Raw genomic sequence first — 12,672 nt, forward strand, 5'->3', positions numbered from 1 at the left:
AGCACTTAATCTGATAGGATATTAAAAAAATGTCGACACAGGTTGATTGATTTCATAATTAATTTTTCAAGTTAAGTTAACACTTACATTCATCTTAAATTTCGTTCAGGTATTATATAACTATGCACTGCGATTTTCGAACAATATACATGTCACCAGCTGCTGTTTCAAAATTGGAACATGTACAAGTTCATATTTTGCAATGATTGTAAAGATGTAAATTAATATATTTAATCGTAGAAAACATTGATGTCGAAAATATTTATGTAGAAAATAATAATGCCAAAAATATTCGGTTGAAAAATAGTAATACAGAAAATATTCATGAAAACAAAATTCCAGTAGAAAGTATTATGTACGTGAAATAATAAAAAAATACTCATGTGCAAAAAATTTTTCATAAAAAATAGGGAGTGTAGAAGAAATTTGAAATATTTTAACTTTTTGAAACCTTTTGAAATCTTCCATGTTTTTTGAAGTCTATGAAAAACTCTGTGTAATTTTTTAAAATATTTAAATATACTTCAAATATTTGTGAAACCTTTTTAAACGATTTTTATATTGTTCACGATTATTCAAAATCTATTGAAAATTTGGTGGAAAATTTTAAAGATTTATGAATTTTTCGTCCAATTTTTGTAAAATATTTTTTAAATCTTTCGAAATTTTTGTTAAATTTTGTAAAACATTTACAAATCTTTGTGGTATTTTTTTCAGCCTAGCTTCCTACTTTTGGGAATCAAACCCACGCCAGTGTGGTTGCCCTGGCTGTAGTGTTGGAACACAGAACAATCGCTATAACATCTGAGCCGCGATAACTTCCTTGTTTAAAAATGGTTGTGAATACTTTTAAAACTAAAAGAAACTTATGTGAAATCTTATACAATTTTTGTTATATCATTAGAAATATATAGAAATTGTTATGAAATCTTTTAAAAATATATTTTTTTATTATTTGAAATCTTTTGAAATTTTTCTGAAGAAATTTTTGTAACATAGGAATGAACGGCCTCTAACCTGAGAAGTGGTCTAATATTTTCAACAATTGATCTGACTAGACGACGAAAAAAGCTCGAATGCTTATAGCTTTGTCCCCTGTAAGGTTTTTCTTCCAGATTTCTTAACGTGGCGAATCTGTTCTATGATACTCGGAAAACACTTGTATAAAAGAGCAGCTTTGTCGAGATGTTCCTGTGGAGTTGCTTGAAGAATCTGTTCACCTTGGACTAGATAATGTAAAGGAGTAGATCCGAAATTGATGCGGTTAAATTGATGACAGTTGGAGAATAGGCAGTTTCGGAACCCACATACACATTTTTGAAAGCTCGACCTACAGGCCTTCCGTTTATATAAAAATCTATCGTTCCCTCGTCCATGTCGAGAGCGCATCCAATTACATCGCCTGACAGCCAAGGTTCGCCGTATTTTTCTGTAGTCACGTTCCATTTTTTAACACGGTTTCCGTCGTAGGCGTAGGAATTTGGATTATCACCTTAAATATTTTCTAATGTTAAATATAAAAAATACTAATATAATATTAATAGATTATAATTATTAAAATATTAAAAAAAATTAAAATATGAATATAATATTAATAAGTATCACAACATTAAATTAATTTAATTCAATTTGAATATAACTAAAAGGGTCGAGCACTCTTCAAATCCGGTTACAGGGCTTGGTGAAATATTTTTAATCATTTAAAAATTTTTGATATCTTTGGCACAACTTTGACAAATTCTTCGTAATTTTTGTTATTTTTTAATAAAATTCTTTTTAAATCTTCTAAAATTGATGAAATATTAGAAATAATTGTAAAACTTTTGAAAGGTTTGTGTAATTTTTAAAACCTTTGTGAAATGTTCCGAAATTATTAAAACTATTTTAATGCCTTGTTATATCTTTAGAAATATATAAAGATATTTTTTAATTCTTTTCAATTTTTTAATAATCCTTCTAAATTTTTCAAATCATTGGGACATTTTTTTAATCTGATGAAAGCTTAGGACTTTATTAAAAAACATAATGAAATTTTCGAATTTTTCTGAAAATTTTTTAAGTTTGTGAAATGAAGCATTACCGTTCTTGTAGCGATATTTTGTACTGTCTTCGAAACCACAAGTACGAAAATATATTGGATCATATGAAGCATTCAGTTTAGTGATTCTGAGTTTTAAACCCAATATCTAATGAAATATTAAGAATCACGATTTTTCATCATTATACCCGTGACGCAATGTGTTATTCTGCTCAGCAGAATCACCTTTTCCCTACTTGAATCTACTTTAAATGAACGTACACAAAATCTCCTAATGAGATACGAAAATTTTCTTTGTTTAATTTTAAATATCAGATTGGTATTTTGTCCTTAACAAAAAAACATTTCAAACGAAGCTATTAACAAAAGGCATTCTCCTTTGTAGCACAGTATTTTAATCGTTTATACCTATAACACAATTTACAGTGCCCGAGAATTTATCAAAAGAAAAGAAAACTATTTTCTCAATGAGCCTTGCTCATATTAGGAAAGGACAGAAATACCAAGCTAAAGCAATATTTCATTCACAGACATTTAAATATAACATGAATGAATTTAAAGGGCAGTATCTCTTACTATGAAATTTCGACCCGTTATTTAGAATCGAGAAATAGATACTGAGAAGTAAACATGACGTGACGCGCTGGATCTAACAGACGGGTGAACGCTTGTTACGAAAAACGCACGTGTTGGTTTTTTGTTCAAATAGATTTCTAGAGGAGTAAAATTGGTTGTGTTATGATCGACTTCATTAAAGCACGTTTCGATTTTTTTATCCATATTCACCATGAATTGTGGTTGTATTTTAAAACCGATCTAAAAAAATGAGATAGTTCGCGGTAAATTCTTTGGACCGCGTTGGATTGGTGATGTCGAACCGCGGTAAGGATTGGTTGAATTCCTTTTTTTCGAGAGTTTTGGACCATTCTATTGATGTGAATTGAGTACCTTGGTCACTGATAATTTTTTTTGGTTTTCCGTAATTTGGGAAATCTTTTATGAGGCGGTTTAGTGCTGCGCGCGCGGTACATTTTCGTAATAGGTATAATCGTTCAAATTTACCAAAAATTTCTATCGTGGTGAGGATGTATTTAAATCCACCGCGTCTTGTAGGAATTGGCCCATATAAATCTATAGAAAGTGCCTCATTAAGAGCTGAAGCTACTATTGTTTTCATTTCTGCGCGGATTGTTGAATTGGCTACCTTCTTCCGCTGACATGAATCGCAAGTTGATATTCTTATGCGAAATGTGCGGGCGAATTTGGAATAATAAAATATTTCGGTCAAGACTTTGTAGCACTTTCTTGCTCCTATGTGAGCGTACATCTCGTGGCATTCATCGATAAGAGTGTTACTGACGCTTTTTGGGGCACATACGTTTAGAGTTTCTCCTTTTTTTGAATATAGCGTTTCGTTGTGAATTTTGAAACGTGTGGATTTATTTGTTATGGCTATTTCATATTTTTCTTTTAAAAAGGGATCTTTTTTGTTGCTTTAAAGCGATGTTTTTTATGAAGATTCGAAGTTGCGTCGATGGTTTTTTTGCTAATGTGTGGATAAAGACACATCCGTTTATAGTTTCGGGTGGGCAAATATTTTCATCAAACGCTATTCTGCTTAGAGCATCAGCAGAAATGTTTTTTTTCTTCTATGTACTCGATTTCTAAGATGCAGTCTTGGATTGCGAGAGTGTATCTTGTGATTCTCGCACTGACAAAGCGACATGTTTTGAGAAATGTCAAGGCTTTGTGATCTGTTTTGATTATTATTTTGGAACCAAGTACATAGGTTCTAAACTTGATAAGGTCCCAAACTAATGTAAGCAATTCTCGTTCTGTTGTGAAATAATTATGATCTGACCCTTTTAAAGTACGACTTGCGTAGGTTATGATGCATTTATCATCGGAGTCATCTTTTTGGGCAATAATTGCCCCCAGAGCGGATTTACTTGGATCCGTGTATAGGTAGTAGGGTCGGGAAATGTCGGGATAGGTCATGACTATGTGACCTAGAAACCTTACTTGGTCTCTAAAAAACGAGCATTTGGAAGAATTCAGAGTCAGGTTTGCTTCTCTAAATCTGGTAAAAAGTATTTCCAGGTATTCGAAATGATGATCAATATCTTTTGATTTGCATAAGAAATCATCGACAAAACTGATCAGGAAGTCACCTAGTCCACATAGGGCCAAGTCAAGGCCTCTAATAAGGAATGCTGTACTTGTTCTTAGGCCAGAAGGTGGTACTATGAATTCATAACATTTTCCTTCGTAGAGAAAAGCGATGTACATGCATGAGTTCGGATGCAAGGGTATTTGCCAGAAACTCGTGGTTATTTCAAGGGATGGCCTAACCTTTGTACCTGAAAGTTTTTGAAGTAGAACCTCGGTAGGTTTTGTTTCTTCGTAATCCTCATTTTGGGATTCATTTAATTTGCGTGCCCTTTTTTAACACTGTAACCATGGTATTTATGTGATTACTTTGGGAGCGACGTATGATTACTAGTTGAATCATGCGTGAAATTTCTTTCGCGACCTGTTCTCTATCTGCCATCGGAACTAAATAAGAGCGACAAAAGTATGTTTATTTATGAATCAATTTTAATTCATGCTCATATAAGCTTGTTCGACCCAGTCGACGAGCAAAAACGTCGCGAAATGAAGTAATCAGATTAAAAAATCTAGTTTTTTGCTCGGTATTTAGCTCCGTGTAAAGTTCAACACAGGATGTAATTTCCCTATCGTTGAGAAACAATGGTTCTTGTATTGAATCATATGTTTGTATTTCGTTTGAGAAGTCGGTAGTCTCTTCTCCTTCTTGAAAGGCGTGAATATTTTTTTCTAATTTGTATATATTAATTTTATTTCGATCTTTCTCCGGCTCAATTAGATGTTTTATAGTTAATTGATCTTTATTATAACACAAGCTTAGAGTGTCAGAGACTAAATTGATTTTTTCCTTTATTTTTTTAGAATATCTATTCCAAAAATGCATGTTCTACTCAGATTTGGGGCTACCAGAAAATCGTGGTCAATTTCTATGTTGTTTAATTTTATTTCCAGAAAAATTTGGATTTTCAATTATGTGGCCTTTTTCCTGTAGCGCCTAATAAACTGATACCAGTAATTGGTAGAATGGGGTATTTCGAGAATTCGATTTCGTTTTGTTTAAAAAAATTGTCTGATATACAGGTTACTTCGCTGCCTGTATCGATTACTGCTTCTATATTTAATGTAACGATCATGCAGTTTATTATAGGGAATTTTATTTTGTTTTTGGGTTTCGAATTTATGTCTTCTTCGAGAAGTTCTTCGCGTATGTTATTGAATTCGGTGTTTTGATTTGTAATTGTCCCCGTGTTAGTTTCCATCGTAACGTTCATTGATAACACGGGGTTAATTCGTTTTCCGAAAGTGATTCATTTAAATAGAGGCTACTTAAAATTCCATTTTCCGCCTCTGATTCGTTTCCAACCACAACAGATTCGTGATTTGTGACTGTTGGCCACCTCCAGACTCGTCCGTAATTTTATTTTTATCATAGCGGCGATAAATATTATCTTGCACGCTTCCGCGCGTGAAATATTCTGGAGAATCTTTTTTGTTTCTCCACTCTCGATCGAGAGTATTCGCGTTTGAATTTTCGTGGGTTGCATCCCCGCGTATGGAGCCCCCTCCTGTCGATCTACGAGATCCTAGTCCTGTCGGGTCCGTCACGCTTTTCCATGCGCCGTTGCAGTTTCCTACCGGGTGTTCTGGTTGGCTCTGGTTTGAATTTCCAGCCCGGTACTAGTTGTCACTTTTCGGTTTTTCTCACAGCTCGTGAGGCTGTTTTGTGTGTCCTGTGAACCGTAGCCTTCGCCTGTCGGTCTTGAGTGACTTAAATTTTCATGATCAAGCCATGGTTTCATCGGATTGCTAGATCGACAGGTACGTCTCGATCACCTGCTCGATCGAAAGTTTCGAGCACATCTAAAAGATCTGAATAATTTTCTACCTTTCGTATAAGGGTGGCATTTTTTACCACTTCGGTATGTCTAGAGATTTGCCGAATTACATCTGATTCAGGAGGTGGGGGGATTAAATATTTAGTATTTGAAATGATTTTAATAACGCGTTCGACCATGGTCAAATTTCCTCAGCTGTCGTGCTGTCCTCAGCCGTTTTCTATCACGTAGGTACTTTAAATGTAAAATTATATTTTCTTGAGCATCTCCTCGGTCGTTTTTAAGATTACCTGGATTAAGATTACCTGGTTACCTGCGCAATGTGCAGTTCGTAAATAGCGAGAGGAACAGCTGACTCATTTGCATGTTAGTGCGGTGTACTTGTACATATTGGCTGTTTGAATCTCTGATCGAATGACGCGGAGAAGATTAAAAAGAAATTGAAGAATTAACGTTGCAAATAGTGCACTATCAATTTGGTTAGTAGCAACAACTCTAAACGCTTTAAATCTCCAGTGGTATTATCGCAATCTGGTCATAGTAAAGAAGACAACACAGGGCTGTTCCCAGTTACATTTGGGCATGAGGTACAAGCAGCTATCCCAAATGCAATTGTAAAGGGACAGGAAACTGTACTTGCTAAGATCAATGCTATGATTGAATCGCTCTAGGCGAAGTAACCTTCCTTTAATAACACCCTAAATGCATCGATTAGAGGAAGGCAGTAGAACATTACGAAAAATACTTAACGTATCTCCACTATAAAGAAGACTACCTCTAGCAACGTTACTACTATTATCAAACTCCAAACGACAACTCAATCAATTGAGGTAGAAAGTCACGTTCTGGGGTCATAGGTTGAAACCTTAAGGCAAAGATGCAGCTTCCTTGAACAAGAGGCTCTCAGAAGCACCATTGAGGTACATCGACTAGCGGTCATACCATCTGAAGACTTGACAGCTATTATGTGTCAAATAGCCGTGACCCTAGATGTACTACTCGGAAAATATGGAATTTCATCAATCTATAGGCTCAGATCTAACATTAAATACGCTTTCTTCTCTCCACTGCCATCAATAGTGATAGTGAAAATTAATCACTTTTAAAATATAACCAGAAGATCTATAGTGCTGTACTTATAATAAAAAGAAGCAAGAAAATAAAATGTCTTTGGATCGCTGCGGGAAAAATTTTCTGTAGGAAGGAGGATAGAGTGCCGAGAATGTTTCTCGGCATCTCAAAGATTTTAAGGCCCTTCGACTGAGGCAACTCAGGAAGTAAGTGCAATAAAGGGAAAATTTTTAATCGACTTATTAGTTGTTCTATTTCTGAACACGACAGTTTCATCTATAATATTCTACAGGAATCACAAATTTTCTACGTACTTTTTACTTTAAACATTTCAGTTATTCTGCTCATATTATCGCTAAGAGTGCATTCAATGTGAAGAATAATGCTACCTAAAATTTGTAGCCTGACAATTGTTATCGTATTTTTGTTTGGGATATTGCAGTTTCATGAAGATTTTTTTTCGTCCCGCTTGCTACGTAATGACATGGGCTATTTTTACATCTATAATTGCTTGGACATTATTGTAATTTGCTTCAATTACAATTTATGTATTTTTTAAAATATATACCATGTATATGCTCAATCTCTTTTGGCACATTTTCTTGAATTTAGGCATTTTTTTAGTTTGTCTTCTGATCCCATAATTTCAGTTTCTGAAACATGGCTTACACCTAATCATTCTTCTAACCTTATTGCCCTTGATAATTACGTGCTCTTTCGAAGCGACAGCGATGAACGGAGAGGAGGCGGCGTCTGTGTATACATGCACGATAGTTTGAATACAATAGTGTTGGAAATTAATTCGGTTGCTTATTGCTCTGCCGTAGAATTCCTCCTTGTGGAAATGTCAGTAGCTAATGACAGTTTGTTTATTGGTATAATCGAACTTAACCTGTATTTTTGGACCACAAACCAGTATGAAAAAGGAAATTTAAATCAAAAACCTTCTTCGAAAGTTGTCGTGTCGTCATACTACAATAGCCAGAGTCGAGATGGGATATGTTTGGAACGCACCATCGGATTGGAATATCATCCTACCCTGCAAAGCAGACATCACATTGAAAGATAAGGACGTCGAAAAAGCGACCGGAAAGTTTAACGGAAAAGCCGGGCTCATACTTCAAAATAGGATAGAGGGTGAAATAGCTATGATGTAACATACCCTAGGATTCCCTGACCCGGAATGAAGTTTCCAAAGTGATACCAGGTGTATATATTACCAAATCTTCAGTAAACGAACAGAAGTACCTGAAGACGATGAGTCTCTAGTCAGATACCTAAGAAACATCAAGAGCCATGTTCTCAACGTCGCTTTGATAAGGAGAACACAGCTACCACAGGTAGATGGAAACCCAGTGAGAACCAGGCCCAAATGAAAGAAAAAGCTCATTTAGAATCACGCTAAAAGACAAAATAGGGATGCGCTCCTAGTCAAAGTGTGACACTGCTCATACACGGAGATGCTGAAGAAACTCAATTAAGCAGTAAATCCAAGCGAATTAGGAGTAGACATCATGAGTGACAAAAAGACTATAAGTGGTGAACTTGTACTTACGATCGAAAACGGGCTAGACAAGGCAGAGGTTCCGGAGAAGAAGATAAAGAAGATGGTACCAGAAGCGACTACGTTTCTTCTAATCAAGAAAACGATAATCCATATCAAGGATATAGATGAAGTGACGACAGTTTCTGAAATTTCAGAAGCTATCTCTAAATCGACTAAGTTGGAGTAAAAGGAACTTGAGCTTAGAGCACTCCGGCCCGCATATGGTGGAAGACAAAACGGTATGATAGTGATGCGAGAATCTGATGTAGAGAAACTATTAGCGAAAGGGTGAATAACAATTGGCTGGTCAAGATGTAGACTCCTGGAAAGATGAATAGAGACCCATTACTATAGATTCTGGGAACACGGACACGTTAAGGCAGCATGTACTGGAGCGGAGAGAGGACATCTGTGTTTGAAATGCGGAAAGGACGGACATAAGGCAAGTAAATATCCAAACAAACCCTACTGCGCTGACTGCGAGGAAGAAACGGTTTGACGAGGTCAAACGGCGCATGATCTCACCCTAACCACAACCATAGAAATCGAATCAGGAATTCTGGTATCTGCGAGCCCAATAAGAAAAGCATGGATTCAGGGACGAATGGACTTATGGCGTAGAGCTGGATACAGCTATAAAGGTACTGGACCAAAAGATTGCCATTAAGGAGCATAGAAGAGGCAATGGTTTATCATTTGTCGAGAGTACGACATTCACGGTATATAGCTGCTATGCTTCTCCTAACAGGGGTGCGCAGGGGCTAGAAGCTCTTCTGCAACGAATTGTGAACTGCATCAGAGCAAGAGGTAAAGAAACAATAGTTGCAGGAGACTCTAATGCCAAGTCTTCGCAGTGGGGAATGAGAGGACAGATTGTAGAGGAAAAATACTCATCGAATGGCTAGCGCAAAAGGACCTCATTGTCTAGAACTAAGAGGATTGATCCCACCTTTGTAAGGGGAGAGTAAGGGTCTATACTAGATCTGCCTCTGGCAACGAACACAATTGACAGCAAGATAAGTCAATGGAAAGTGAGTGAAAGAGAATCTCTCAGTGACCACAATTATGTCAACTTCGAAATCGTGGAAAATCAAGATCCTTGCGCATAAACCAGAGACAAATGGGGTGGAACACGAGGAGAGCTCGAAAGGGATACACTGCAGAAGGCTATAGACGAAATCTCAGAGAGCCAGAACGCATTTCCAGCGCAGGAATTCTCCAGCAGATTAGGTCAACTCTGCAATAGGTGCATGCCCAAAAGTAAAAAAGTTATTAAAGTGACAAAGTAGACAGGGATTTATGGGGAAAATTCTACAAGAAAGTGAAAAAGCGTGCGATGGAATATCGCCCTAAGTCACAAATCACCATGAATACTGCCGAGGATGTGGCAAAGTATCTGTTTCCAGTGCATGAGCCAGTAAGACACATAGGAGAAGGAACTGAAGGTGGCAGGAAACCAGAAAGAAGAAACAAAAATAAGCAGGACGCTCTTGTCGTAAAAATGCAGCGGAAGACATACGCTGACCACGGTAGAAGAGATAAGCAAAGCAATCTCTGAAGCAAGCGGACTGAAACCAGAGGAATTCACGGTTCGAGCACTCCGCCCAACATACGGGGGTATGCAGAACGCAACGGTCCTAATGGGGAGTACTGAAGCTGACAGACTGGTCCAAACAGAAAGGATAAAAATCGGCTGGACAAACTGTAGGATAAGAGAAAGAGTGAAGGAAAATTGGTGCTTCCGATGCTGGGAAACTGGGCACAGTAGTGCTGGTTGTCAAGGACAAGACAGAACAAACTTGTGTCTGAAATGTGGACAAGAAGGACACAAGGTCGCGGAATGTCAAAGTGCCCCTTTTTGTGTCCACTACAAGGTGAAGGGACACCAGTCGAATGATAGGAGAAATCACGATCAGGGTACCGGAAAAGGTTTCTCCTATATAGCAACGCCGTCTATCACAATTTACGCATGCTATGCCTCACCCAACAGGGACATTGAGGACGTTGAGGACTATCTGCAAGATATAGGTGAAAGTATTAGAGTCAAAAAGAAGGAGGCAATTATTGCGGGCGACTTCAACGCGAAATCCCCACAATGGGGAATGTAGAGGACCGACAGCAGAGGGGAAGTGGTCTCGGAGTAGGTAGCAGAGCATGACCTAATTGTTAAGAATATAGGGGACAAGCCAACTTTTGTAAGGCAAGACTACGTATCGATACTGGATTTGACGCTTGCAACGGCTGATGTCAGCAAGAGGATACATGGCTGGCATGTTAGTGACAACGAGTCACTAAGTGACCATCACTATGTAATTTTCGGTGTTAAAGAAAAATCGGCACAGCCCAGTGGGCAGAAATGCGTGAGTAAAGGATGGAACACTAAGAAAATCGACATCGAGAAGCTACGTCAGGCCACTATCGACATAGTTCAAAAAGAAGCCTTGGCGGAAAATCTGTCCGAGGCTCTGACATCAGTCTGCGATGCATGCATGCAGAGAAAGAAAGCAGCCGGACGAGGCGAACGACGAGATTGCCAGGCTACGTACAGTGTGCATGAAGAAGAGAAGAAAGCACACAAGGGCAGCTTCGAAAGAAAACGCACTAACGTCTTTCAAACAAGCATTGTGGGAAGACCTGCTACAAAGCAAGAAAACCCTCCGGAAAGCTATTAAGTCATCAAAAAAGAATGGTTGGAAAGATGTCCTCGATGATATAGACAGAGATGTCTGGGGTAACGGCTACAACATCGTTAAAAAAAAATACTCGGATACCCACCAAAAACACAACTATCGATGGAAGCAGTGGAAAAAGTGGTGAGTTGTCTCTTCCCCGATCACAACTCAGTGTCCTTTGAATGCTCAACGGGAGCTCCATTCATCGAATTCACGCCAAGCGAGCTAGAGAAGGCATGTCAAAAAATGAAAAATAAAACAGCACCAGGACCAGGAGGCATACCCACCGAAGTCCTCAAGTACGTGGCTGCAAATAGAACAGGCCTGGTACTCAGCACGCTGAACAGACTCGCGGCAGAAGCTAAGTTTCCTAAAGCCTGGAAGAAATCAAAACTTGTTCTGCTAAAGAAGGAAGATAAACCAATAGGGATCCCCAGCTCCTACAGATCAGCGATGAAAATTCAGAAGCACCGACAGAAACTCGTGAGAGTCCAGAGAATTATGGCCATCAGAGTGTGCAGTGCGTACCGAACCATCTCAGCCGAAGCTGTAAGGGTCATTGCAGGGATATCACCCATATACCTGCTAGCCAGAGAAAGAGCCGAAACGTACGAAGGCAAGGAGAAACAGGAGGCAAGAAAAGATCTTATGGTCACGTGGCAAGAGGAGTGGTCAGCTGGCAGACATGGGAGATGGACTTAAGAGCTCCTGTCGCTCATAGAGGTATGGTTAAATCGTCCATATGGAGAAGTCGACTATTATCTCACACGGGCGCTTTCGGGACATGGCTGCTTCTGAAAGTATCTGTTTGATCGCAATCGAGCACCAAACGATAAATGCCCGTACTGTGGCGATGTATACAATGCAGAACACACCTTGTTCTTCTGCTCACGATGGGACGAGGCGAGACTTGAGTATGCCCGGGTAACAAGAAAATCCATTAATTCAATAAACATGATGAAAAACCTAGTCACATCACAGGAGAAATAGGAATGTGCCTATAAGGTAATCAGGAGAATTATTGAGACCAAGGAGAAAGAAGGCAGGGACTTCAACTGAGAAGAATACTGAAGCTGGCCCCCAAACTAGCAAGACTGATACGAGTTGAGGAACGGTGATATGGCCTCACTCCCATGATCCTGAAGTAATGCGAAAGCGGATTCCGGGAACATGGGTAGGCAGAAAGGAGGAGGGGTTTTAGTCAGTAAAAATCTGACACTACCCATACTAAGAATCGCCTACTGATGCGGGCGATTGCTAGTATGGGTGTCTTCTTGAAGATTTCCCCTCCTTACAAAAAAAAAAATCTATCTATCTATCTATCTATCTATCTATCTATCTATCTATCTATCTATCTATCTATCTATCTATCTATCTATCTATCTATCTATCTATCTTATC

The 12,672-nt window shown here is 38.2% G+C and overlaps 1 long non-coding RNA gene across 1 annotated transcript in view; it reads right to left on the bottom strand.

The window, feature by feature from the left end:
- Positions 1–891: 891 nt before the first annotated feature.
- The window catches only part of LOC117176897, a 13,064-nt gene continuing 1,283 nt past the window's right edge, over positions 892–12,672 (bottom strand). Inside the window, exon 3 of the long non-coding RNA XR_004467636.1 lies at positions 892–1,492. This is a non-coding gene — a long non-coding RNA (uncharacterized LOC117176897). The remainder of the gene's footprint in view (positions 1,493–12,672) is intronic.

This window comes from Belonocnema kinseyi, chromosome 7 (assembly GCF_010883055.1).
Source record: "Belonocnema kinseyi isolate 2016_QV_RU_SX_M_011 chromosome 7, B_treatae_v1, whole genome shotgun sequence".
Lineage (NCBI taxonomy): Eukaryota > Metazoa > Arthropoda > Insecta > Hymenoptera > Cynipidae > Belonocnema > Belonocnema kinseyi.